Here is a 26,789-nt window from a genome sequence, read left to right as displayed (position 1 = left end):
TGAAGCTCCAGTTAAGCCGTGTCTCCCTAACGGACTCTTCATGCCTCTTTCACTATTGTTTTCCTGGCCCTCCAGGGTCACTCTGCTAGGGCTAGGGTAGGACAATCATGGACACAAACTCTTCCACTGATGAGTATTACTACACCAGGGCTCTCCACCGCTCCAGGAGAAGAAACAACAGATTTGGCTGGCAAGCCGGGTGAGATCACATTTATCTAAGGAGCTTCCAAATGAAAACTAGCATTTGTACTTATTGCATTTCACCTCCAAATTTGATTACATTTCTCTCCCGCTGTAAATCTGCCTTCCCTTCTGCCAACTTATTATTAAACCCAGGACGGAATTGGTGGAGTGATACGTAAAATTTCCATCTTGGCTTTGACATTCCAGGAAGTTACAAACCAATTACAGCTGCTGAGCCTCAGGCCTCATGACTCACAGAGCACAGCGAGGGATGGAAGGGGCCCGAGCAGGGACAGGAGGGAGATAGTGAGTTGGAAATCAAAGGTCATTTAAAATAAAACAGTCAATTTTAATTTGAATGTCTTGCTTATATTCACATCCCTTTCCCATAAGTGAGAAAGTAAATGAAGCTTGTTCATTTGTGTGGGTGTGGTGTGTGTTTTTTGAGGACAGTGAGGGCTTTTGAAATGGTTTCAGAGTCTCAAAGATTTGAAATTTGAAATGTCCCAGGGAGAAAACGTATGATCTGGTGACCTGCCCAAATGTCAGCGGCTCTTAAGTAGCTGCCTAACAAAGAGCCGTCAGCACCAGGCTTAGGCCACATGGGTCTAATGTCAGCAGTTCCAGCTTGGGAATGGGCCCCTCTGTGTCTGAACCCTGACTTTACCAGGTTTTTTTTAAGATTTTATTTATTTATTTGACAGACAGAGATCACAGGTAGGCAGAGAGGCAGGCAGATAGAGAGGAAGGGAAGCAGACCCCCCGGCTGAGCAGAGAGCCCGATTCGGGGCTCGATCCCAGGACCCTGGGATCACGACCTGAGCCGAAGGCAGAAGCTTTAACCCACTGAACCACCCAGGCACCCCCTGATTCTACCAGTTAATAGCTGAAGGAGCTTGGCCGAGGTGTGAGCACCTTTTCTGTGCCTCCATTTCCTTATCAGTAAAATGAAAATTATCCTTCCTACCCCTGCCAGCTATTTTAAAGATTAAGATAAATGGTGTAGCCAAGGTGTCAGGCACAATGCCTGGCCAGCTGTTCAATGTTATTTCTGCTCTCCTTGGACAGTGGACCTGAAGCCCAACCAGACGACCTGAAATAACTACAGTTTAACTAGACGTTAATGGAGTGGGATGCATCTTCCTAGTGGGGCTTCGTTTCCAGGACAGTCGGTTTTAATGTCCTTCCTGTGGAATGTTCAATCCTTTTCGTCTCCTAGAGGCAACGGGTTGGTGGGGTTCAGCACCATGGACAGCAGATATGCTACTAAGGCCGCTTATCACAGAGTCCCATTCACTGACAGGTCCTTTCCTATCCTTTCACGGCTCAAAGACTTCCCATGAGCTGTACACCTGACTCCACGTTAGGCTGGAGTCTTACAGCTCTGGCCTTCAACATCTGCTTTCAAGTTCATATTTCTCTTCTCTAGTTGAAGGCAGGGATTCCCCTAGAGGAAATTCCCAGTCTTTTTCTTTGGGGGCTACTCTGTCTGCGGGCAGGGCGCTGGAACTGGAAGGGTGAGAGAAAAGCTAGCAGGGAGAACTAAGAGTAAGAGTTACCCACGGTAACGTAGGACAGTGAAGCGTGGGTGGAGAACTAAAAGAGTTTTTTGAGAAGAGCCAAGTTGGTATGAATCTGAAGGATGAGGAACAGAGATAAGTGGGAGAATGTGTAACAAAGTCAATGGCCAGAAAAGTCAAGTCCAGAATGAAGTGTATGATGAATGGATCAAAGTGGTTCAAGAATAAGACCATGAATAGTGAGTAGGCTCCAGAATGCCCTTTCTATGTGATGCACAGAATGTGCAGTAGAATGTGCAGGAAGAGCATTTTATTATTTTTAAATCTTTTTTTTTTTTTTTAAGAGGGAGAGAGAGAGAATCCTAAGCAGTGTGGGAGGCCACCGTAAGGCTTGAGATGAGAACCAAACCAGGCCCTGACTTGTGCCTCCTTTAAAGGCTGAATAGCCGAACAAAAGGTTTAGGTGGATAAAGTCAAGTAGCACTGAGAAAGTGTCTGTGCTATGTGTTGTGCGCTCGCCCACGTGACTTCCCACACGTTTGCTAGTCAGATAGAGACGATTTGGTCAGGATCATGAATTCTTGGGTGGTCCTTGCTGTCCTTGCACGGGCTATAGACTACACCATTGTAAGACTGTGCTGTGCTTACATAAACAATGTCTTGAGTGGCCTTGAAGTCAGTACATCTGGTGCTAGAGGGTCTGCTATTGGTGCTTGGGAAATAGATAATGGGAAAGCTTGAAGGATTTTCTGTGCATGTTGCAAACTCTTTAGTAATCAGCTAAAAATAGATACTTTCTTATGATTGTTTCTGTTAGCTATATAATGCCTCACAGCCTTGAATAAAATTGGCACTATTGGACATCCTCCTTGGTGCTCCTCCTGCCCCCATCTCTTTGTCTCTTAATTTCTTTTCACCATCCTCTTACCCTCACGTTCCTGATTGATTTGTCGTGCCGGCCATGACAAAGCAGACTCCATGCTTAGCACAGAGCCTGACATGAGGCTCAATTTTAGCACCCTGAGATCACGACCTGAGTTGAAATCAAGAGTCGGATGCTTAACCGACTGAACTGCCCAAGGCGCCCCTGAAGGTATAGCAATTTAGAGGACCTGGACAAGTCTGGTGGAAACAAAAGATAGAACATGGAAAGAACAGAGATCAACAATGGACCAGAGCCCAGATGGGTGGGTGAGGAGCAGTGCAGTAACAATGATTTATTTTCCTTTTCCCTCCTTCCATTGACCTTTCCTGGGACATTGAGAAAAATTGTAGCAAAGGTGGTCATGATGTGGATTGTAGGACTTTCCAAAAGGGAGGCAAGAAAAGGGTGTTTCCATACTCCTTTCTCATACTCTTCATCATGCCACAAACATTGCCCTAGCTAGGGAAGACAGTAAAACTGTATACCTAAGGAAAAGTCCCAAATTAAGTCACAGTATGCACATGGAGAGAGTTCAAGAGCAGCCCTCTAGCTAAGGGGGTAGGTGGCTGGTTTCAGCCTGGAATTCAAGAGAGAAGAAGACAAAGCAATATCCACACATAACACACCTCTGCCTGGCAGCTATCAGTACCTGTTAATTCATTTGCAAGCTTTGGTTCCAGAGAACACCTGCTTCTCTATTCCCCAAGCATCTGATGTTGTCCTTGAAACCAGAATGCCAGCTTCCCAGGGAGGAGCAGAGACACCAACAAACACAGCTGGCAGAAGTCACCCAGATGGCCCTCTCTCCTCCTCCCCACCCTGTACCTTTGCTAGCAAGGCCAACCCTCAAGCTGCTCCTTTCCCTCTCCCCATAGCTGAGACTTGCTTTGTAGGAATCCCAGGCATTCCTGCTTCCTGTTTGCCCAGGATTTTACCTGGCTTATGCTCTGAGTGATCAAGTGAAGGTTTTGGGCCAGTGGAAGGGAAATCAGAGGGTACATCCCATCTCCCTCCTGGTTCCCTTCCCAGGCCTTCTGTCTCTGACTGTGCTCCTCCCAGATCTGGACAAGGTCACACTTGAAAAAGTTTTTCTCTTTTCTCTCTGTATCAGTGGTTCTCAGAGCCTGGTCCTGGGACAAGTAGCATCACTTGGGAGCTTATTTTAAATGCAAATTCTTGGACTCCACCCCAGACTACTAAAACAACAACTCTGGGAATGGATCTCAGCAATCTGTTTAAACATGCCCTCCAGAAAATTCTGATGCACACTGACATTTGAGAACCCCTGTCTATAGGAATCACAGGAAGAGGATGTCTAAAATTCTATCATGTTCAATTTTTCTATTGTTCACCCCAATTGGTGGAATCCTGCATTAGTTCCAATTTTCTCTTACAACAATAAAAAGTCTGTACTGAACAGTATTTTGTATACATCCTGATAGACTCATGCAAGTACTTTTGTAGGCCCAAATTTAAAAATGGATTTGCTAGGACAAAGGATGTACACCTTCAATGCTAATAGATGTGCTAAATGGACCTAAAAATTGTACCAATTTGCATTCCCACCATGGAAAATGGAAGGGCACGCATCCTCCACAGTCTCTCCAGCTTAAAGTATGTGTTTTCAATGTTTTCATTTTTTTTCCAATCTGAGAGGTGAAAGTGATATCTTTCTTGTTTTGATTTGCATTTCTTTAAGAGTGAAATTGAGCATCTTTTCTTATGTTTATTAACCATTTTAGCATAATACTTATTTTTGTTATCTCAATTTCCAGCCATCAACATGCATGATTTATATAACAAAAAAACAAAAGAAAATGTTCCTCTTCTGAAAAGTGCTTTGCAATCTCCTGAAGGAGCCTGACAGGAATTTTAGGGTGAGTATAGGGTGACCAAATGTGGTAGTTTGTGGAGAGGTGTGGGAGATTCCCAGGATAGGACTTTCAGTACTAAAACCAGGAAAGTCCCCAGCAAAACAAACTGAATGAGTTGGTCACCTTGCGGAGTGAGTTGTCCACAGCATCGCAGAGCAAATCATCAGCCAACCTGAGGCAAGGCTCCCAGACCCTTGATCTCCAATCCAGAACTCCTTCTCCTCTCCTAGGTACCTCTCATAGAGACACAGAAATGGACACAAGGTAGATGGGCCACAGGACTTAGCAATCACTCTGACAGGAAGCTCCTTTTGCTCATATACCTCTTAAACCCAACATTAATCACAGAGCCTGGCAAAGAGTCGGTAGCTAGAGTAACATTAAGGCATTATCACAAGACTGAGGCGAAGAGACCCAACACTGCAGTATCCCCATCACAGAAGATCCAAATCCATCCATTAATTTTTTTTTTACAAGGAAATGTAGTTGAAAAGCCATGGGCTTTAGAGTGGATGGGCCTGGGTTCTCATCAGCCCGATCCAATTGCTTGCAAGCTTCATCGCCTTGGAAAATCTCTCTGATCCTCCGTTTTCTCATCTCTAAAATGGGACCAATAATACCAGCATTGTAACAGAATGGTTGAGATATGAAAAAGACATGAGAAAGAGAAGGCAAAAGGGATAGATTGTTCTTTCTTTTGTTAAAAAATAATTCAACTGAGTGTATTTTAAGGATCTTACTTGCTATATTCCACAACTCATGAAGTGGACAACATCCAGTCTAGCAGATAGAAAGGAGCTCTCTAGAGCTACCTAAGGCAAGAGATTCTATAGGCAGAAGGAATAGGAAAAAGGAAGCAAAAAAGGGGAGGGTTGGTTGATTTCTTTTAGGGGATGAAAGGGGTTTATCAGACAGATTACCTGACTCAGGGTTTAAGATTCCATTTCTGGGAGAGCCAAAACTGTAACTAAGGTAAGCCTTGGTTTGGTGAGGTGGAACTTAGCATAAGCGACTCATCATTTGGGGTCTGTTGTCTTGTTTTTAATACTGTTGAGGTGGGAAGAACTGGCACCAGGAGAGGCTCGCCCAGTTGCCACAAGAGAATGAGTGGCAACTGCTTCAGGGCTCTGCACTAAAGCACCTGGCCAAGGGGTCAAGTGGGCCCTGAAATGCAGTCCACACTCTCCTTACTAAAGTACACTCTCTGGCACAGGGCTGAATGTGCCAGGGGAAAGAGGCACATTTTCTCCCTAAGAAGGAACCCTCCCCTTGACAGTGTGGCTGGCCATGGCGCTGTGTCAGCCCAGAGGGGGACATCTTGCAAATCCACACAAAGGCACTGTATAAGCTAGCAGCAAGCCTGCCCTGCATCACCCCTGCACTACCATGGTCCTTTGGATCTCTTCTACCCCTCAGAACTCGGAAGACAGATTCCTATGGACCCCAGCCCCTTACCTGACAGGTCATCTGAAGGGCAATCTTTTGTTCATAATGAATCACAAATCATTTGCAAAACAGGAAGCTGCCTAAATGCTGGACTGATGTCCCTGTGAATTAATGTATGAGGCAGATGGTTGCCAATTAAGGGAGGACTCGGCCATCGTGGATTCAGGAGGGCTTCAAATGGGTATCTTGAACAGGTTTTATTCACACGCCGAGGTTCCAGCTCTAAATGCTGAAGCACCTCCGCCCTGGCCTGGCCTTGCTGTTTACAGAGCTGACAGAAGCCCAGCTTCTGTGGATGTTCAGGGACATTTTTGGGCAGCATACCAAACCTCCCAGCAGTCAGCCCCTGTTCAATTAAGAGAAGAAAAGATGATTTCCATCCCTATGAATATCCAACATAAGGGAGAGGATAATCTAATATATTCTGAGATGATTTAAACTCATTAAAATTAAAAAAAAAAAAAAGGAAAAAAGAAAGAAAAAGAATTCTGTGGCAATGAGCTGCAGAGAGAACTGGGGTTTGATGACTCCATTGAACAAGCTAAAAATGTAGCTCAGAAAAAAACACAGGAAACTCACTCAGGTTAAAGTACAACCATTCAACTAGGCTGCTAACCAACTAACCAGACAGGCAAACCAGAATCAAAAGATCAGTCCCAAACACCCTGCAAAATGAGGATGGATGGCTCTTAGTTCTGTTCTCAATGTGAAATCCGAATGAATTATCCTGGAGGAGGGAGAACAGCTATCAATTAGAAAAATAATATGCTGATAAAAGAGCTGTGTGATGATAAAAATTAAGCACATTCATTCAGATGCTGCACACACACTTCACGCCCTCTGTTCACGGCACAGGCTCCTCATCTGTCACGGTCACACAGACACGATGTGCACACTCCCTCAGATGCCAGGAGATACAAAGCCCCTCTCCCTTGGCATGCACACCACTCACCCGGAGACCACCTGGGGAAAGTGCTCCACACACAAACCCCACGCACACATTCATCCATTCACCTGCTTTAGAGCCCTACATACCAGTGGCCCACCTCCCCACGCCTAGCAAGATGATGAGACATTCTGCAGCTCTGGAAGGGGAGGGAGCCACTCTCCACTCCTCAGGAAGGTGTCACTCCTATGGCCTTGTGTGGCCTCTGGCTCAGGACATGGTGCCACAAGTGCTGCTTTGCTCTCCCCAACAGCGTAAGGACCCCGTCGACCCGGGGCTCCAGGTTGCCCATCCAAGTCCGTACTTGTGATCTACTCTTGGCTGTGAGGACCTGGGGAAGACCCATGCCCATTTCTGGCCTCTGGAAGTCCCACTGCTCTGCTCTCTAAAACGGAGAGTTACAAATGCAGATGAAACCAAGAGCCAGACTGGGGATATCAACAAGGGCTGCTATCCAGGGGGACCCCAGTGAGTGGTGACCTGGGCCCCATTTAAAGAAGACAGATGCTGCTCAAGCCCTAGATTTTCAAATGAACTCTCCCCATTTAAAAAATGCTCAAATTCTGTAAATCTCCCCTCTTCGGAGACAAAACAAATCATTTGCAACTGGGTCTGTGCTCTCAGCTCTCTGGTGAATTACAACTTTTGTACTCGAGGACACTATTTTGGTTAATCTTCGTCACCAACAGGCCCTCTGGTTATCGCACATGTGCGAAACAAATTCATAGTCACAGTAATGTGTCTGATGGGGTTTTTCCACACAGGACAACCGTCTTGGAGCTAGGCACAGAAAAAGTTTCATGCTAACCTGGACTCCTTTCAGATTTTTCTTTTCCTCTACCCCCAGTGGACCCCCCCTGCACCCTGGACTCACACAATGGTTTCAGCCTCCCTGTTGCTTGTAAAGACACAGATATCCTGAACGGATTCTATGCTACTTCAAAGCAGAATTTAAGACTAGTTGTTTGGATAACACTGATCCATGTAGAAATACTGCTTCTCTGACCATATAAGCATAAAATTCTGTCCTCCCAAAAGAGATGATATCCAAGCAGAGAAAAGAGCCAAAGCTTTGCAACAGACCCACCCGGTTTCGAATCCTGCTCCAATGGCTTACCACCTGTGCAACCTTGGGCAAATTACATAATGTTTCTGAATCTTGCTTTCTTCATTGGCTAAAATCAGGCTAGTACTACTGATCTCATTGATTGAATTACTGTCGGATAATTTATCCATTCATTCCTCAAATATTTATTGAGGGCCTACTATGAGCCAGGCACTGTTCTAGGCCCTGGGGAGAGAGTGGCCAACCACTATAAAGTTCTCACATTCCTGGGACTTATTGGCCCATGGATTGGGTAATATGTAAAGGGCTGACACATTGCCTGGAATACAGCAAACACCCCACAGTGTTCTCTGGTGTTTCCTGATCACTCTCTCTCTCTCTTCCCCAGTTAAGACCTTGGACTGGGGCCAGAGCTATCCATTTCCTTGACCAGCCTTTGGCCACCGTTTCTTAACCCTCAGCTCACAGCTCCTTTGCCCACACTGTACCCTCTTAGACATTCGTCAAGAGCCTGCATTCTTCTGCTGATCCTCTCTCACCACATACATAAGGAAGAAAAGGCCTGAATTCATTAGGATATCAGTGTAGCAGTTTATAAGAGAGGGACCCAAAATAATAGTGGCTCTAAAAGTTAGGAATTAATTTCTCTGTCATTAAAAAGCCTAGATAGGGGTGCCTGGGTGGTTCAGTCGTTAAGCATCTGCCTTCGGCTCAGGTCATGATCCCAGGGTCCTGGGATCGAGCCTCACATTGGGCTCCCTGCTCAGTGGGGAGTCTGTCTCTCCCTCTCCCACTCCCCCTGCTTGTGTTCCCTCTCTCAGTGTGTCTTTCTGTCAAATAAACAAATAAAATCTTAAGAAAAAAAAAAAGTCTAGCTAGGCAGTCAGTGTTTGATATGATGTCTGCATAATCATCCAGATACGAGGATACTTCCAGCTCATTGCTCTGCCTCCTGCATTGCATGGCTTCTATCTTACAGACCAAGAGGACTCCTCTAATCATCACATCCATATCCCAGACAGCAGAAAAGGGAAGAGAAAGTGGGGAAGATGTGCCCCTTTTTCTGTAAGAGCATAACTCAAGATGCACCTGTGGTTTATCTCCACAGCCCACTGGCTAGAACTTAGATCCACGGCCACGCTCAGCCAGCTGCAAGGGAGGCAGGAAAGTGCAGCCTTTGCCTGAGAGCCATGTGTCTTTCAGACCCACAGCAGGAGGGTTTGAATTCTGCTTATGATTATTAGTCCTGGCACTGGTCTCATGGTTAAACAGGTGTTGGTGAATGGTGGGGCCTTCTACATCTTACAAGACTTGGTGGTTGTTGTCCACCCAAAAAAACCTTCTCAAATATTTGTCATGTAGAAGGTCCAAAGAAGAAATTGACACATCAGGAGAGTTTCTAAGGAAGGTGGCCTCCTTAATTTCCAGAAACACTTTAGGGTGGCATTTGTTTTGGGGGTCACAGCCCACTTCTCAGTTTATGAGGCTGAAATGTTGTCCAGACTCTGGCAGTGGACCCATTTCTGTGAGGCGGACTTATCGGAAACAGAGGCTGGTAGGTAAGGTAATTTCAAAGTCATCATTTACAATGAGAAATACAACTGTTCGCTTAAGCCCAATGGCCGGCACAGTCTTTACTGTAAAGAAAGCCACATGGGAAGCCAAACTATAATCAAAAGTTTGCCAATAGAAAAAAAATAAGTTTGAGTACTCTCAGATGTGGTGGCCATGATGAGTTTGGCCAAGAGCCAGCCCTCTGAATGCCATCACGGGTTCTTAAGACAAAGGCGAAATCACACTTTGTACAGAAGGGCTTCTGTCCCAAATCTAAACCTTTAGGCCTGTCCTGGAGGCAGGCCAAAGTCCTACTTTTCCTCTCTAACCACTTCCCCCACATTTACTGCTTGATCTGGAGGCTTGAGGAGGACCCAGAGATATACCACTCAAGTCCGCCGTCAAGAGAAGCCAGCTGCCTAAGGGCAAGCAGTATGAATGCCAGCCTCCATCTGGCCGCTCCTTCAGGGTCCTCCTTCAGCATTTGAACCAAAGTAATGCTCTTCGTGCTTGGCCGCTGGCCAATGAGACTGAGCAAGGTGGTAGTACTAGGGCCTGGTCATTTCTGCCAATGCAGGACTTCTCTGAAGGACAGCCTGAGCGCTGAAGCTCCCCCTGGGCTGGCAGAGACCTCATGAGGTCTGCAATATTGTCTCAGGGCTCCTTGGGCCCCATCTTGTCTTTTCCCATTTTCTTTATAGGTATTACTCCTTGAAAAACCTTTTGTATTCTCTCTCCACTATGGTGTTCCAAGGAGCCCAACCTGCAATAGTGCTCTGAATCAGAGGCCAGAAAATTACAGCCCATGGCCCAATACTGGCCTATGGCTTGCTTTTGTAAATAAAGTTTTATTGACACAAAGACAAACCTATTGTTTACCTTTGTCTATGGGTGCTTTTGTACTCTAATGGCAGTATCGAGTAGTTGCCACGAAGACCTGCAAAACCTCAAATATTTAATATCTGGGGCCCTTTACAAAACGTTTGCAAACTTTTGCTCTAGATATGACAGTTCTGATGGCAAGCAAAGACTAATGCAATGAAAAAAGAGGGTCTTTTTTCAAGGCCTGGATCCATGAGCCTGAGACACTCATTCTGTGCCTCATTTTATGTGTGTATTTCCCTGGCTCTTGACTGGTCTTGAACAAGACCCTAAAGTACATAAGGGAACTACAAGTCCACAGTTCAGAGCCTAAAAGATATTGGAAGATCAAGGGCAGGATCTCTGTCATCTCATGGTGTCCAGACTGTCTCCCCTCACTGGTCACTGCCTTTGTGATGAAGCTACAACAGCCATCTTACCATGCCCAGTGTGTCTTAAGCTTATAGAGACCTACAAGCTTCTGATCATGACTGAAAACCAGCAGGCAAGGATGTGGGGTAATCTGTTGCTGTTACCTAGCAAACATCTACTTTTGGAAACTGTACTCTGATTTTCCTCTGGGAAACCACCCTTCTCTTCATAATCAAGTGATCACCCCATCTCTGGATCCAAGGATGGGCATGTAACCTTAGTTTGGCCAATCTGAGTGTTCCACTCCTCTGGGAACCAAAATCAGATTGCAAGCGGCCACATAACCCAAACTGTCTTTGACTAGAGGTATTAGGAGAAGTCATTTCTCTACTACCATTGCTGAAAGACTGATATGTAAACCTGGTGTTTCCAGAAGTCCTCTTGCCATTACACAAGGAAAGCTTACCTGTGAATGATACCAACACCCAGGAAAGTAGAGACAAGGCTGAGGGAGACACATTCCCATGGACTTCATTTCAGTATCTGGATCCAGTCATGTCCAAAGCTAGATCCAGTGCCAGACTCTTCAATTACACAAGCCAACAGTTTCTCCATTTTGCCTAAACAAATTTGAGAGGGATTTTCTATCACTTGCCATTGCAAAGACCCGACTTATCTTAGGACAACATCAAACCAAAGCCTATGACACACTGGATATTCCAGAGGAGAGACGGGAACTCCTTGAGAGGAAAAAGGTATTAAAAGGATGCAAAGAAGAGATGACTGGACTTGCCTCTCTACATCCCCAGAAGGCTGCAGGTGTCCTGGCTGCAGAGACTCAGACCTCGGTGATGGATGATATCTTTATCCCAAAGCCCTCGTCTGTGATTGTGGTGCCCTGAGCAGGTAGTTTTCCAGTTGCAGTGAAGCAAGTCCTTCAAGAAGCAGTCTTAAAGTTATTTCCAAATCCTCAAAGCTGGGTAACCAGGGGGATTTTATTAGACATATTTATTCTATAATCCAGCATCTCACAAGACATCTAGAAGCTTCTTTTAAGCTGCCTCTCCTGCCTCCCAGGCACAACTCGTGTTGCTTCTCAGACATTAAAAATGAAATGAAAAAGCCCCTGTTGTGCAGGATGAAACAGGCTTAGCTGAAAGGTTCCTGCTTGCATGCCCATCAGCTGGTGGACATGCTTACCTTCCACCCCCTTCCTGTCTGCATCCTAAGTCCCCTTGTCACTTGGCCCCTTCATCTGCCATGGCCAAACCGACTTTAGATCTGCAAGGCTGAGGCAATGGTGGAAATGCAACACCAAACTACCCTATTTATATTTTCATTTCTACTAGACCTTTGTAATGATTCCTTATTGAACTGAAGCTTAAATGGCTAAAGACTGATTGTAATAGAACATTTAATTGTTTGCTTGTCTAACTCTCTCAGCCCTAATTAAATATTGTTTTTCATTGAGCAACTTACATGGTGATGTTTTTTTCCTGTCACTGAAGAGAGCAAGGGGGCAGAGGCAGAATTCAGATGAGCCCGAGCTCACTTGGTGTTCTCATCTTATTCATTTTTCATCCAACAGTGGGGAACAGAGCCCTCTGGAGGGAGAAGCACAGAGTTCTAGGGAACAGCTTTCGGAAATGACCTCATGCAGGTCCTCGGAGAGAAAGGGGTTAGAAGATGAGCCATGAGATCCCATGCTACCTTGCAGGGATTCCTACAGGAGGTGCGTGTCTTGGGTGTTCAATGCTGTCATTGGAGCCATCACTGTCACCTTTCTTCACAACCCCCTTCTCACCTCTGTGCTATCACCCAGGTCCACACCACCATCAACTGCCACCAGATTGTTACAGAAGCCTCTGGACTGGCCTCCTGTGTTTATTCAGCTTCACGACAGCGTGTTTGCCACAGAGCAGCTGGAGTCCTCCCATGTCCCTCCCCATCTGAGGGTCCTCCAGTGGCTCCAGCCCACTCAGAAGAAAGCCACAGTTTTGACAATGGCCTTCAGCCTGCTGTTCCCTCTGGCCTCACCTCCTACTGCCCATCCCTTTGCTCCTTCAGCTCCAGCACCACTGACCTCCCTGCTGTCTCCTCAGATACTCTTCGCAGGCTTCCCTTCAGGGCTTTGCACTTGCCATTCCCTCTGACTGGAATATGTCTCTCCTGGAAAGTTGCAGCCTTCAATCCTTCTCACCTTTATCCGAATGTCACCTCTCAGTGTGGCCTCTGCCCCTATCCTGCACCTCTGTTTTATTTTTCTCCATAGATTTTACTACTGATGTATACTATAATTCACCTACTTTTTTCTTTGTTTGTTGTTTATCCACCCTACTAGAATGTTAGCTTTAGGAGGGTAAGGATTTTCCTGTTGGTTTCACTGCTGAATCCGGTATGCAAATAAATCTTTTTGAGTGACTAGAGTAAACAAATAAATGCAAACATGCATAAGTGAGTGAATAGTCTATCATTCATTTCTGGCCATGAATCCCAATGGCCAGGGACTATTCTAGGCCAGATGCATGGAGGTATCTGCACTTTGCATTCTAGGATTCTGGGCATTAAAGAAATCTTCCCATGGGTGATGAAGATGCTAAGGACGGAGTGAGGTCCAGAGCTCGGAGTGAGGTCCAGAGCTCAGAATGAGCTCCAGTCCGCCACCCATAAGTGCTGATTAAAGCCTAGGGCAACATGGTGAAAGAGGAGGCGATGTGAACCTGAGTTCAAAAAGGCCTGGCGATGTGAACCTGAGTTCAAAAAGGCCTTGGCTCGTAGCATGACAAGGGGTAAGATGACTTAAGGATATTCCCTGGAGGCATCAGACAAGGACAGTTCGGTGAGTGGAGAAGGCATTACAGTGAACACCCATCAAGTCTGGGGAATTCTGGGAGACTGGGGATGATTTTATCTGTCAATCCAGGAAAACTTTCCAAAAGGGAAGCAGGAAGGTAAGTAAGATAGCTGGGATCACCCCCTTTGTACAGGACTGATTCACAGAATCATAAAGCCACGGTCGTATGGCCCATCTCCAGGACTAAAATGATGGAGACACATCGGTCTCCAAAGGCTGATGGAGAAGATGGTTCCACTTTATCCACTCTTCACCAAGTCTGGGTTCCAAACTTCTTAAAGAAGGGTAGTATTTTTCTATGAGACTTCAACATTTCAGAACCTCATTCAGTTCAACCTAACATTTATTTATTCATCAAGTTTTCAAGGTACGCACATTTTACATTTTGACAGTTGTGTCAATCCGCCCACCAGAAATCTTGTAGCAATTTACACTGTCCTTTGTTCATGCCTTACCTTACATTGAATATCTGTTTATGTTTCTACCTGCTTTGAGGGAAATCACACTTCTCAGAGATTTGTCTATTTGATTTATCCTTTCAAAGTTCTGGTCCTTGATTTGATTAATCAATTCCACTGACTTTTTTTTTTTTTGCTTTGTGATTAATGTAGGCTCTTACCTTTATTAATTTCTTCCTCTTGCTTTTATTTTGCTGTTCATCTTCTAGCTTTTTATTTTGAATTCTTAATCCAATTATTCTCAATCTTCAATGTTTAAGCATATTTATTTTAGTAATCACAGCTTTGGATTATGGATTTTACTAAGAATAACTTTAGTCACACCCCCATATGTATTTTTATACAGTGTTGTCATCATCTTAAATGTGTAGCCTATTTTTTCAGTATTGATTTCCACTTTGACAGAAGGGCTATTTTTTATTTTGTTTAATTTCCAGATGGCTACCATTTATCTTAATTTAGGTATAGTCTATTAATGTGATCAGGAAATACAGATTGAAAATTTTAATTTGGGGATTTGTTGTGGATTTCTTTGCCTAGGTATATACATTGTATCAGTCAGGATGGGTTAGGTTTAGCCATAGTAACAACTAAAAATTCCCAGTGGCTTAAATAACATGGGTAAGCTGGGTGTTCTTCTCGTCATGCTCATTCAAGGACCTGAGCTGATAGAAGCTCCATTTTGACACATGCTTCCATGATCACAGGGGCAGAGAAAAGAGGGCCTGGCTCTTAAAGCCACTTCTGTGTCCATTTCATTGGCTGAAGAATGTTCAGATACCCAAATTCAACAGAGCATGGACATCTTATCCTCTCAACGGAAGAGGGCTGAATATTTGTGAATAAATATTCTACTATATGCATTTGACAGATATTTATCTATGGAGATAACTCCTACTATATACCAAAAATTGTTAAAGACATTGGGATCCCAGCAGATATTGTTGGTTGGCATCCTGCTTCTTAGTGTCAGCGCTGACCCTCCTTTTCCCATCCACTTTCCAACCAGAGGTGGCCATGTGACCCAGAGGTAAGTGGAAGTTGGTGGGGGTCTCAGGAAAGATTTTTTTTTTCTTTTTTTCAGCTTTTACTTTTCTGATGTTGGTGTGTCCTGTCTTCCTCCTTCTTCCTGTCTTGACTGCTAATGTTGAGATAGACCAAGAGAACCCCAGAAATATTTGCTTTGACATTGTTGAGCATCTGAACCAGTATCAGCAGCTGCCTCCTTTCGGATTTCTCATATGAAGAAAAAGGGAGCTTCGTGTTTGTAGAAGCCACTGTGGTTGGGTTTCTTGTTACTTGCATCTGAAAGCATTTCTGAGTCATAAAGTATTCAGTATGTAAACAAAATAGATGATTCTCATCCTCAGTTCTGGTGTTTTTTTCTGTTGTAATAGAAAAGAAATAACGTTGGTCTCTGCCCCCAGTTCCTGCACAGAACTCCCCAAACCCTTGTAATTTCCTAAGTGATCAGATCACTAAAAACTCCTTTTGTTCTAATATTTGATATTTGATTCCAGTTCCTGGCAGAGTTCCTAAATGCCTCTGAATTTCCTAGGAGATAGTAGTGTCTTTCATTCTAATGAGAAAACTCTGTGTGGGCTCCTGGGTGGCCTCTTGACGGGAGCTGGTCACCAAAAAGACCAATCTATGATTAGATAATTAGAAGCTTGTAATTTCAGCCCCACCACTCCTCTCCTCCTCATTCTCCACAGAGGGGAGTCAGGTGGAAATGGAGTAAGTAACTTATCCTGCTGACATGATGAAGCCTCCATAAAAATCCAATGGTATGGAGTCTGCAGAACCTCCATGTTGGTGGTGAACACAACCACATGCCAGGAGGGTACAGTACCCCAACTCCACAGGGACAGAGCTCCTGTGCTCCGGACCCACCTAGACCTTACTCTATGTACGTCTTCATCTCTTAACATGTTATCCTGGTAAATGTAAATAAGTATTTCTCTTAGTTCTGTGAGCTGTTCTAGCAAATACTTGAATTCAAAGTGGGGGCTAAGGGTGGTTATGGGAACCTCTGATTTATAGCCAGCAGAAGTTGTGGGTAACCTGGGACCTACCACTTATGAATGGCATCCATAGTGGGGTGGGCAGTCTTGTGGGATTGGACCCTTAACATATGGGTTCTGAGCTACTCCAGTTAGTGTCAAAATTGAATTGAATTGAATTGAATTGTAGGATACCCGGCTGGTGTCATAGAGATTGCCTTGTGTGGGGGGAAAAAAACACACAAATGGCATCATAAGTGTTGTGAGTATGATAGTTGTGTGAGAGTAAAGGAGAAAGACAAAAGAGGAGTGAGTTTTTTCTACTTATTCTGTGAACATCTGAAAAAAATGTTAAATTTGTATTCTAAATATGTAAAAGAGTTTATATGGTCCCAGATAATCATTGATCTTTAAAAATATGAAATAAGACTGTCAAAATGTTGATCATTGTTCCACAAAGAATGTTTTCCCAATAAAGCATTTTTCTCAATTATAATAGCCTTAGCAACCACACTAACAATTGCTTAGCCAACTCTAATCTTCACTGATATCAGTGACTCACCACTGCTATTCTTATAACAAGTATTAATTGAAACTATAATCACACACCATAGAATTCACCAATTTTAAATGGACGTGGTTTTTAGTATATTCAAAGCTGTGCAACCATCACCACAAGAAGACACTCTCTACCCCTTAGAAGTACTCCCTATTTCATCCACACTCCCCCCCCACCCCTCTTACCCCTCCTCCATCTCACTTCTGCCCACAGCCTTAGGCAACGACTAATCTGTTTTCTACTTCTGTGAATTTGCCTATTTTGGACATGTCATATAAATGGGACGATACATAAAGTGGCTTTTTAAGTTCAGCTTCTTCCACTTAGCATGTTTTCACAGCTCATCCATATTGTAGCACATATCAGTACTTCACTTCTTTTCGTTCCTGATTATTCCATTGTACGACTATACTACATTTTTTCATCCACTCATTGGAAGATGGACATTTCACTTATTTCCTTTTTTATATTATGAATAATGCTGTTATGAATATTCATGTGCAGGTTTTTGTTTGAACACTTGTTTTTGTCTTTGTTTTTTTAATATTTTTGTGAGTGGAATTACTGGATTAACTTTTTGAGGGACTTCCGAACTGTTTTCCAAAGTGGTGGCACCAAATTAACTTTGATTCTTTGTGAGTCGAATTACTGGATTAATTTTTTGAGGAACATCCAAGCTGTTTTCCAAAGTGGTTGCACCATTTTACATTCCTGCCAACAGTGTATGAGGGTTCCAACTCTCCTATCTCCTATCCTCTCCATCCTTTTTATTTTAGCCATTCTTGTGTGTGGGAAGTGGCATCTCATTGTGGGTTTGATTTCCCTGATAACTAATGATGTTGACATCTTTTCCATGTTTATTAGACATGTGTATATCTTCTTTGGGGAACTATTAGGATTTTTTGGCCCATTCTTTGAGTTTTCTTTGTATCTCGGGATAGTAAGAGTTCTTTATCTATATTAGTACAAGTTCCTTATCAGAAATATGATTTGCAAAATTTATATCTCCCATTCTATGGCTGTCTTTTCACTTTTTTTTTAAGATTTTATTTGACAGAGAGATCATAAGTAGGCAGAGAGGCAGGCAGAGAGTGAGGGGGAAGCAGTCTCCCGCCGAGCAGAGAGCCCGATGTGGGGCTTGATCCCAGGACCCTGAGATCATGACCTGGGCCAAAGGCAGAGAGGCTCAACCCACTGAGCCACACAGGCACCCCTGTCTTTTCACTTTTCAATGATGTCCTTTAAACCATAAGAATTTTTAATTTTGATGTCAATTACCTATTTTTTTTTTCCTTCTGTTTGTGTTTTTGGTGCCAAGGCCACAAAGATTTAGATCTAAATTTTCTTCTAAGAATCTAATGGTTTTGGTACTTAACATTTAGGGCTTGGATCCATTGTGAGTTAATTTTTGTGCATGGTATGAAGCAGAAATTCAACTTCATTCTTTTGCATGTGAGATCCAGTTATCCCTGCATTTATTGAAAAGGCTATACTTTCTCCCACTAGGTTGTCTTAATGTCTTTGTTGAAAATTAATTGACTACAAATATGAGGGTCTATTTCTACATTTTCAATTCTATTCCATTGATCCCTATGTCTATCCTTATGCCAATACCACACTGTCTTGATTATTATAGCTTTCTTTTTTTTTAAAAGATTTTATTTGTTTATTTGACAGAGATTACAAGTAGGCAGGGAGGTAGGTGGGGGTGGGGTGGGGAGCAGACCCCCAACTGAGCAGAGAGCCCGATGTGGGGCTCAATCCCAGGACCCTGGGATCATGACCTGAGCTGAAGGCAGAGGCTTTAACCCACTGAGCCACCCAGGCACCCCTTATTGTAGCTTTCTAATAAGTTTTGAAATCAGGAAGTGTGAGTCCTCCAACTTTGTCCTTCTCTTTCAAAATTTCTTTTTGGTTATTCTGGGTTCCATAAATTTCCATATGATTTTGAACATCAACCTGTCAATTTCTGCAAAGAAGTCAGCTGAGGTTTGGATAAAAGATTTCATTGAATCTGTAGGTCAATTTTGGGAGTACTGCCAATCTTAACAATACTATCTTCCAATGTATGAGCCTGTTTACTTAAATCTTGTTTAATTTCTTTCAATAATGTTTTGTAGTTGTAGTGTACAAGTTCTGGATCTCTCTTGTTAAGTGTATTAATGAGTATTTTATTTTTTGATGCCCTTGGAAATACAATTGTTTTAACTTTCAGTTTGTTCATTACTGGTGTATAGAAATACAATTGATGTTCGTATATTGATCTTGTATGCTGCAACCTCACTGAACTCATTTATTAGTCCTAATCATTTTTAGTGGCTTTTTATGATTTCTACATATAAGACCGTGTCATCTGCACTTAGAGGTAATTTGACTTCTTCTGATTCGGATGCCTTTTATTCCATTTTCTAGCTAACTGCCCTGGCTACATCCTCCAGTACAGTGTTGAATAGGAGTGGTGAGAGAAGACATCCTTCTTGTTCCTGAACTTAGGGAGAAAACATTGAGGCTTTCACCACTAAATATGAGGACAGCTGTGGAATTTTCATAATGTCTTTTATCAGGGAGGAAGTTCCCTACTATTTCTATTTGTTGAGTATTTTTATAATGCAAGGATATTAGTGTCAAATACCTTTTTTCATCTATTGAAATGATCATGTGCTTTTGCCTTTATTCTATTCACATGGGACATTAAATTAATTGACTTTGAAATATGAAACCAACCTTGCATTGCTGGGATAAATCCTGCTTGGTCCTGGTGTGTAATCCCTTTTATATACTGTTGGATTTGGTTTAGTAGTTTTTGTTGAGGATTTTTATATCCATAGTTATGAGATACTAGACTCTGGTTTTCTTTACTTGTGATGTCTTTAACTTGTTTGACTATCAGGGTAATACTAGCCTCATAGAATGAATTGCAAAGTGTTCCCTCCTCCTCTGTTTTTGGAAGGGTCTGGTATTAATCTTTAAATGTTTGGTAGAAGGAAAAAAAAAACCTGTGTGGTAGAATTCACCAATGACATCTCGGCCTGGGCTTTTCTTCGTGGGTAGTTTTTTGGTTTCATTTTACTAACTCAATCTCTACTTGTTCAGTGTCCATTCAAACGTTTTACTGCTTCTTGGCTGCTTTCTGTCTTTCTAGGAACTTGTCCATTTTGTTTAAGCTAATTCCTGGGCCACGGTGTTCACAGTATTATTCCCTTATAATCCTTTTTATTTCTATAAGGTCGGTAGTAATATTGTCAGAAGGAAAATGTCACTGTTTCTCTTCTCAAATCTCTACTACTAGTCTCAATACTTCACATCTAACACCCAAGTGTGGAAGGGTTTTCCCCACACCAAGCAATTCTCCAGTTCTTTGCAGATGTCAACCGAATGCCCTATGACTTCACAGCTCTTAACTTGTCTGCCTGGGGTTAGTGTAGATTGCAGAGTAAAGGCTGCCCCTACCCCTCCACTTCAGACAGCAGCTGCAAGTCCATGTTGTTACCTGTTCTTCTGGCCAACTGGCTATAAACCAGAGGTTCCCACAACCTCTTCCTAAGGTCTGACAGTTTGCTGGAATGGTTCACAGAACTCTGTCAACAGTTTACTTACTAGATTACCAATCTATTACAAAAGGGTACAACTCAGCAACAGCCAATGGCACAGATGGGTAGAGCAAGTTGTGTGGGAAAGGGTGAGGAGCTTCCCTGGCCTCCTAGCACCTCTGTCTTCACCAACCTACAAGCTCTCCAAACCCTGTACTTTAAGGATTTTTATGGAGGCTTCTTCGCGAAGGCAGGAGTGATTAAATCACTGACCATTGGTGATTCACTCAACCTCTAGCCCCTCTCACCTCTCTGAAAGTTGGGAGGTGAGTCTGAAATTTCCAACCCTCTAAAGCACAAAGGCGGTTCCCCTGGCAACCAGCACCCACTCCTTCCTTAGGGGCTTTCCCAAAGTGACCTCAATACCCATCAATAACAAACTCAGATGGGGTTGAAGGGGCTTCTTATGAATAACAGAAGACACTCTGCTCACATTTATGGTTCCTCTCAGGAAATTGCAAAGGTTTTTGGAGGTCTGTGCCAAGAACCAGGATGAAGACCTACTACGTGTTTCTTACCAATCACAATATCACAAATGTTCTTTTCATTCTTGATTTTAGTATTAAGTTGAGCCTTTTTTTTTTTTTTTTTTTTGATCAGTCTGGCTAAAGATTTGCCCATTTTGATGACTCACTCAAAATACCAACTTTTGGTTTTGTTGACTTTATGATTTTTCTAGTCTCTATTTTACTAATTTCTGCTGTAATCTTTATTATTTCCTTCAGCATGCCTTAGGTTTAAGTTGTTCTTGACTTCCCCTAGCTAATTTTCTTATCTTTTTATACTTAGAATTTATAAAAACCCACAAAACATCTCCAAGTGCAGAACTTTTTTTTCCCTCAATTAATCCTAAAAGCATAAATCAGAAGGCCCTTTTGACATAAAAATTTAAGTATTCGGGTCAAGCAAATTTTCTTTTCTTTGATTATTTTTTCCCCTCCATCCACTTCATTATGTATTTTTGGAACTCCTTTTACATAAGTGTTGAATAATTTGATCTAGTTTCATATCTTGTCTTTTATGATTTTTGTCTTTTTTAAACAAATTTTAAAGGCGTTTCTTGATAAAGGCTTTTAATTTATCCATTTGATTATGCTATCCCATGTTTGAAACCATTCTTTGTATCTCCAAAATTCCTTTTGCTTCTCTGAGGATACCTTTCCATAGGACCCTGCGTGTGCTTCCGTCATTGCCTTGCCCCTCTAAATCTCGTGGCAGCAGCGCGGATTCATGGTGTGCCCCTTGTTCCGAGTCTTTAGGGTGCTTCTTCTCTTTCACTTTGGTGAAGTCCTTCGCGTGTCCAGAGAATTCCCTCAGAAATAGGTGAAGATAGTTCAATGCCAGTAGCTGAGAGTGAGCTTCATTAATGACTCCTCATGTTGATGGGTTGTGAGAACAAAAGGAGAAGGATATTCTACTTTGTCTGATCATTACATTGTTTGTCTAACTGACCTCAGTTGCAGAAAGTTCAGGTAAACATACCCCCTTGGTTTATGGCATATTATTATATCCAGTCTGTGAAAAGCCTGCTTTCATAAAATAATTGAAAGTTCTTTCTCTTATTCATGCATGTATTGAGTTATTCTCCTTGCCCCCTTGATAACCACCCCCCCCACAAGGGGCTACCTGGCAGGTACTGATCACACACAATAGTGTCCCCCCTCTCCCCTTACAGGCCGTGAATGAGGGCTCCAAGGCATCGCTGTAGAACCCCCGCTCCTTAGAGAGAAGGACTTGTACCTTGCATTCTTTTGTACTCACTGGTCCTCTCCCCTACCCTTTCACTATAGCATCTGTACATTCCACAGACGCTGTAGGGTTTAGGGAGGTTGGGGGTGGGAATCCTTCCATCACTTTTTTGGCAATATCTTCTCAAGGTCACGGTTTTAGGAGGCCCTCCTTCTCCCACACTGAGCTCTCCACAGAAGCCTTTTGAGGGATGCTACTTTTGTTTGTAGGCGTGGCCTTGGAGCTTTCTCTTTGGTTTAAGCAAGGACACTTTGGTAAGATACTGGAAGAGAGAGAGTCAGATGCATAGCTTTGAATTGTTATCTGGTCTGTAAAAATGCTTTTCTTCAGCTTCTTTGCTATCTCATCAGAGGGAAAAATCTAAAATCATAAAAACCAAAATCACACTAGAGTTCTCCTCATTTCCAAGGGAATAAACCACTGATGGCTAATATTGCTCTTATTTTTCTGATAGGCGTGAGCAAAGTAGAAAAACGCAAACGTCTCTCTGTGAATAATGTGGGCCATGTGAAGTTATTCTGTTCATATTTTCTTTCCATTCGACTATAAGCCACATGAAGGCAAAGAGCATGTTGGTTTTTGCTCAACACTCTTCCCCCAGCATCTGGCATACTATGGCTGACACACAGGAGACATTCAATAAATAGGTGTTGAGTGAACGAGCCAAACTTCAACAAAATGCTAGGTCGCCAAATGGAATCTACAGAAAAACGAAGGGCTCCATCTGGACTATGTTTTGATCTGAGAAAGAGGCACAGAGTCTGACTACCGATCATTGCTTCCTAATGGCAGGGGGACAAGGGCGTCAAGGAATGACATCCCCCTGCTCTGGCAGGATGTGGACAACAAACCAAGAACCTGAGCCAGCTGAGAGCAAACCTGAAGGTGGAACAGGAGCCAAAGGGGGTATAAAAATCACAGTTGTGATAAATGCTGTAAACTTGGGAGGCTTTTGGTGGTGGTATGGGAGGAGATGGACCTGATCACGAGTCAAGAAGACTTCTCTGGTACCTGAGAAGAGAGTAACACCCATCACTCGATCACCTAGGTGGCGAAGGGAGGGGGAAATCCTCCTTCTCCCCCTTCTCTTCCTACTCTTCCCTGTCCTCTTCCTAGAATTCTCGAGTGTGCCAACATTGGTGCCAAAGGAATCACGTATTAGTTAGAGTGCAGGCTGTCCTGTTGAAACAAAGACTTAACAATGTGGTGACTTCGGTAAAATAACAGGCTCTTCTTTTTTCTCTCACCATAGTCCAGAGCTGCGGGGCTGCCCTGCCCTCCCTGGCAGGTGGCTTCGCTTCTGCTTGCAGGGGCCACCACAGCCCAGCCAGCAGGAAGAGGAACGAGAGAAAGTGGAGGTCAACCTGCTTCCTTTACAGAGATGTGACCCACCCATTCCCCTTACACCCTCCTGGCCAGAGGACCACCCCACCTGCAGGGGGGATCAGAAATGCAGCTGTTGGCAGGGGTGCGATGAACGGAAAATGGAGGACAATTGTCACTTTGTACTGCAGAGGACGAAATCACTGACCCCTGGACATAAACTCACTTTTCAACACCTCTAAACACTTGCCTAACTGTTGGCCGAAGTTCCTGTTTCGAGGGCTAGAGCAGGAAACCCCGCCAGCCTCAAACCATAGTGGATGATCTACCCCAGAGTTCTTCCAAACTCCAGACATTTTAGACCCACCTTCGCAATTTTTGCCATTATCGATCTCCCAGGTCCTATACAAAATCATGCCGCAGCCCTTATACCAGAGGCACACACGCCTCCTGACCTTGTTATCGTCTGTCCTGCACCCGTCCTGCAGGTTCTCTGGACTCACTCTTCACCACCTGTAGAATTAACATGGAGGGAGCCATAAAAACACACTGCTACCTGGGCTTCACCTTAGGCCAACTAGAATCTCTAGGTGAGGGTTCTAGATGTCAGGAATTTTTTTTTTTTTAACTCCCTGGGGGATTCTAATGTGCAATGAGGAAAGTGATCCAGTGCCTGAAGATTACTACTAAATTTCCACAGAGGGCAGGAAAACTGTGTTCCTTTCTCCTTCATAAGAGGAGAGTGCCTTGCTCAGCCCTGGCTTGGGTCAGAGTGGTTCATCTCAGAAAGCTAACAAAGCTAACATCACATTTATGCTCAGGCTTGGCAGGGAACAGAGGCAAGAGGGACTTCTTTTTTTCAGTGGGTCAACCAGACAGAAGAGCATGTCTACTTTCCCAAGGCCATTCAGCAAGTCAACAAGCCCCTAACTCTTGTGACACAGCTCTGGCCACACGGCCTTTTTGATGTGGCTCAAGGCTCACTCACTGAGTTCCATGGCCTTCTTCATCCACTCACCTTGGATGAAGGTCAAGGAAATAATAATCACTCACCCAATTAACACCAAGCACCAGACATTTGTCTGAATACATTTGTGACACTGAGGCACAAAAATATTTTCAAAAATTTACCCAAGGTCACAAAGCTAGGAAGCGGTCAAGCTGGGAGTTGAACCTAGACAGTCCTGACTCCAGGATCCATGATTTCAGAACTGCTCCCTTAGACCATCCCTGCTGCTGGAAGGAGGTGGCTCTTCCCACCGATAGGACCACAGGTCAGAAAGAAGCCAGTACAAGGTTCTGACTGAGCAAACATCTGTGGAGCATCAGAGTGTGCAGGAAAAAGCACTAGTCTCATGGAGGTTCTGAGGTGCCAGACACTCGAACAAACCTCCCCTCCCTGTCCTCTCACACACCTGTTCCCCAGGTAATCCCATCCGGGAGCCTCTCTAACACATCTCTGCCCTGGTCTGCTCTCTGAGAACCCTCTGGAGGGGCTGCCTTCCTTCTGCTCCTCTGAGCTTAGGATGGCTCTGCAAATACCAGGACAAGGGTCACCCAGCTCTAACTGCGGCCACTTCTGCTCTGAACAGCACACGCCAGACACGGGGCCCGAGCTACTACAGAGAGACAGGCTTTCTGTGCTGAGCTCCTAGGCAGGCTATGGCTGCCAAAGCCCCATTCTGTCAACACACAGGCTTGGGAGAAGGCATTCAGGGAACATGAGAGTGGCTGTTAAGTAGAAAGTGCCATGCATGTCACCCCTTTGTTATCCCCTTTCTGCACTGTCACTCTGACAAGCTCTGCCTGACACAGGGGCATTAATTTTTCATGCCACCCTGCTGTAGACAAACAGATTTGTTTGGAGCGATGATAAATGAAATGCAAATGTGGCTGGGAGCCCAGTACTAAGATGCTGAGACCACAGGTCACATCGTGCTCCTGCCTCATCCTCCCGTCCCCACGACACCTCCAGCCGCTGCTTTACATCTGTCACATCCCGTGGCTCCGCGGAGCAAAAGGTGACTGCTGTGCAGAGGGAATACGATATTCTCGGCGGGGAGTGGCCAAGTTGATTAAGAAAAATTCACTCCCTCAGTACCATTTCTGATCTCGTGTTTATCTTCATTTAAACCATCCTGGGTAGATGTGTTTTAATTGCAAGCCACATCCATTCCTTTTCTGGAAGCAGGCAGGGCATAAATTATAAAATAAATAAATGATTAAGAAACATCTAATTATTGTTATTAGTTTCTTACTGGAAGGTACTTCCAAGCTGCTTCTTATTAAAATCATTCATCAAGGAGCCACCGTGCCCTTTCTGGAGGCGCTGCTCCCAGGGCCGGTGCAGGACTCACTGTCTCTTGCAGCACGCGGTGCTTAATAAACACGGAGAATATTGATGGCCGTGAATTCCTCCCTCAGCCTAAACTCCGGCATGATGGATTGATGCTTCCTAAATATGGCGGATAGTCCTCCGGCCATTCATCAGCCCTACCACAAATACAGGTGTCAGCCCCAGCAGACGTCAGCCTCTAACTGCCTCCTTCAGAGCACACATATAGAGAAAAGCCTGCATTTCCCACACAGGGACCTCATCAATTTTGCATGTGCTGCAGTCCCTTGACTTATTAAATATTTATAACAATGTCATTATTTACCAAACAAGCAACCAGGCTGTGCCCAAGGCCCCCAGAGCCAGAAGCCTGAGTATATGGAGCAGGGACCGCCTCTCAGCGCCCCTTTGCCACTAGAGAGCCTTTTAAGGAGAGGCAATTGAGTCTAACAGACAGGTTTCTCTGCCTTCCTTCAAAAATGCACCTGTAAGGTCTCTCCAGGTTTTGGAGAAGGAACAACTGGGCCAGAGGTGCATCATCCTCGGGGAGACCAAAGTACAATGAAGCTTAAGGGTTTCGCAGAGCTGGGAGCTCTCCCACCAGGGACCCGTGTTTGCCATTCTTCCATCCTTGCCAAGATGTCCTCACTGTTCCCCGATCCACTAAGTCACTCTCTTCTCTGATTCCACAAGCAAGAGCTCTAACGTTTCCACATTAATGGCCAATTATGTCTCTAGGCAAGAGACAAAGAACCTCATTCACTCTGCAAAGATTTATTGAGATTTATGAAGATTTCACTGCAAGGCACTGCCTCAGGTGCTGGGCTGTCTCCCCAAACTCACTCCCCCAGTCCTCTTCTCTAACAGAGCCCACCACCCTTCTACCATCCAAAACACCATTGGGAAATGTTATACTTCCTTCAATTTTCTTGCAACTCGGTGATAAGCAGGTAACCAAGACCCTGGTCAACAAGAGGGAAGGATTTATTAGAGGCTGGGGATGGTCTCTGGGAAATATTCTCTTACTGCTTGAGAGAACTTAGGCAGAGACAGATCCCACATTCTTCAACCGGACATTGTCAAGTTTATGCAACTGTGGTAGTTGCTACTGAAGGCTGACTCTAGGGACAAAGGCTACCATGCTGAGAATGGCAGAGAACCATGGTCCTCG

At 44.0% G+C, this 26,789-nt stretch overlaps 1 protein-coding gene across 1 annotated transcript in view; it reads right to left on the bottom strand.

Moving 5' to 3' along the window:
- USP31 (ubiquitin specific peptidase 31) overlaps positions 1-26,789 on the bottom strand; it is a 162,359-nt gene that overhangs the window by 62,700 nt on the left and 72,870 nt on the right. The gene's annotated exons all lie outside the window — the stretch shown is intronic.

This window comes from Lutra lutra, chromosome 18 (assembly GCF_902655055.1).
Source record: "Lutra lutra chromosome 18, mLutLut1.2, whole genome shotgun sequence".
Lineage (NCBI taxonomy): Eukaryota > Metazoa > Chordata > Mammalia > Carnivora > Mustelidae > Lutra > Lutra lutra.
Note: the sequence above shows the minus strand (reverse complement) of the source record. Positions and strands in the feature narration are given on the sequence as shown.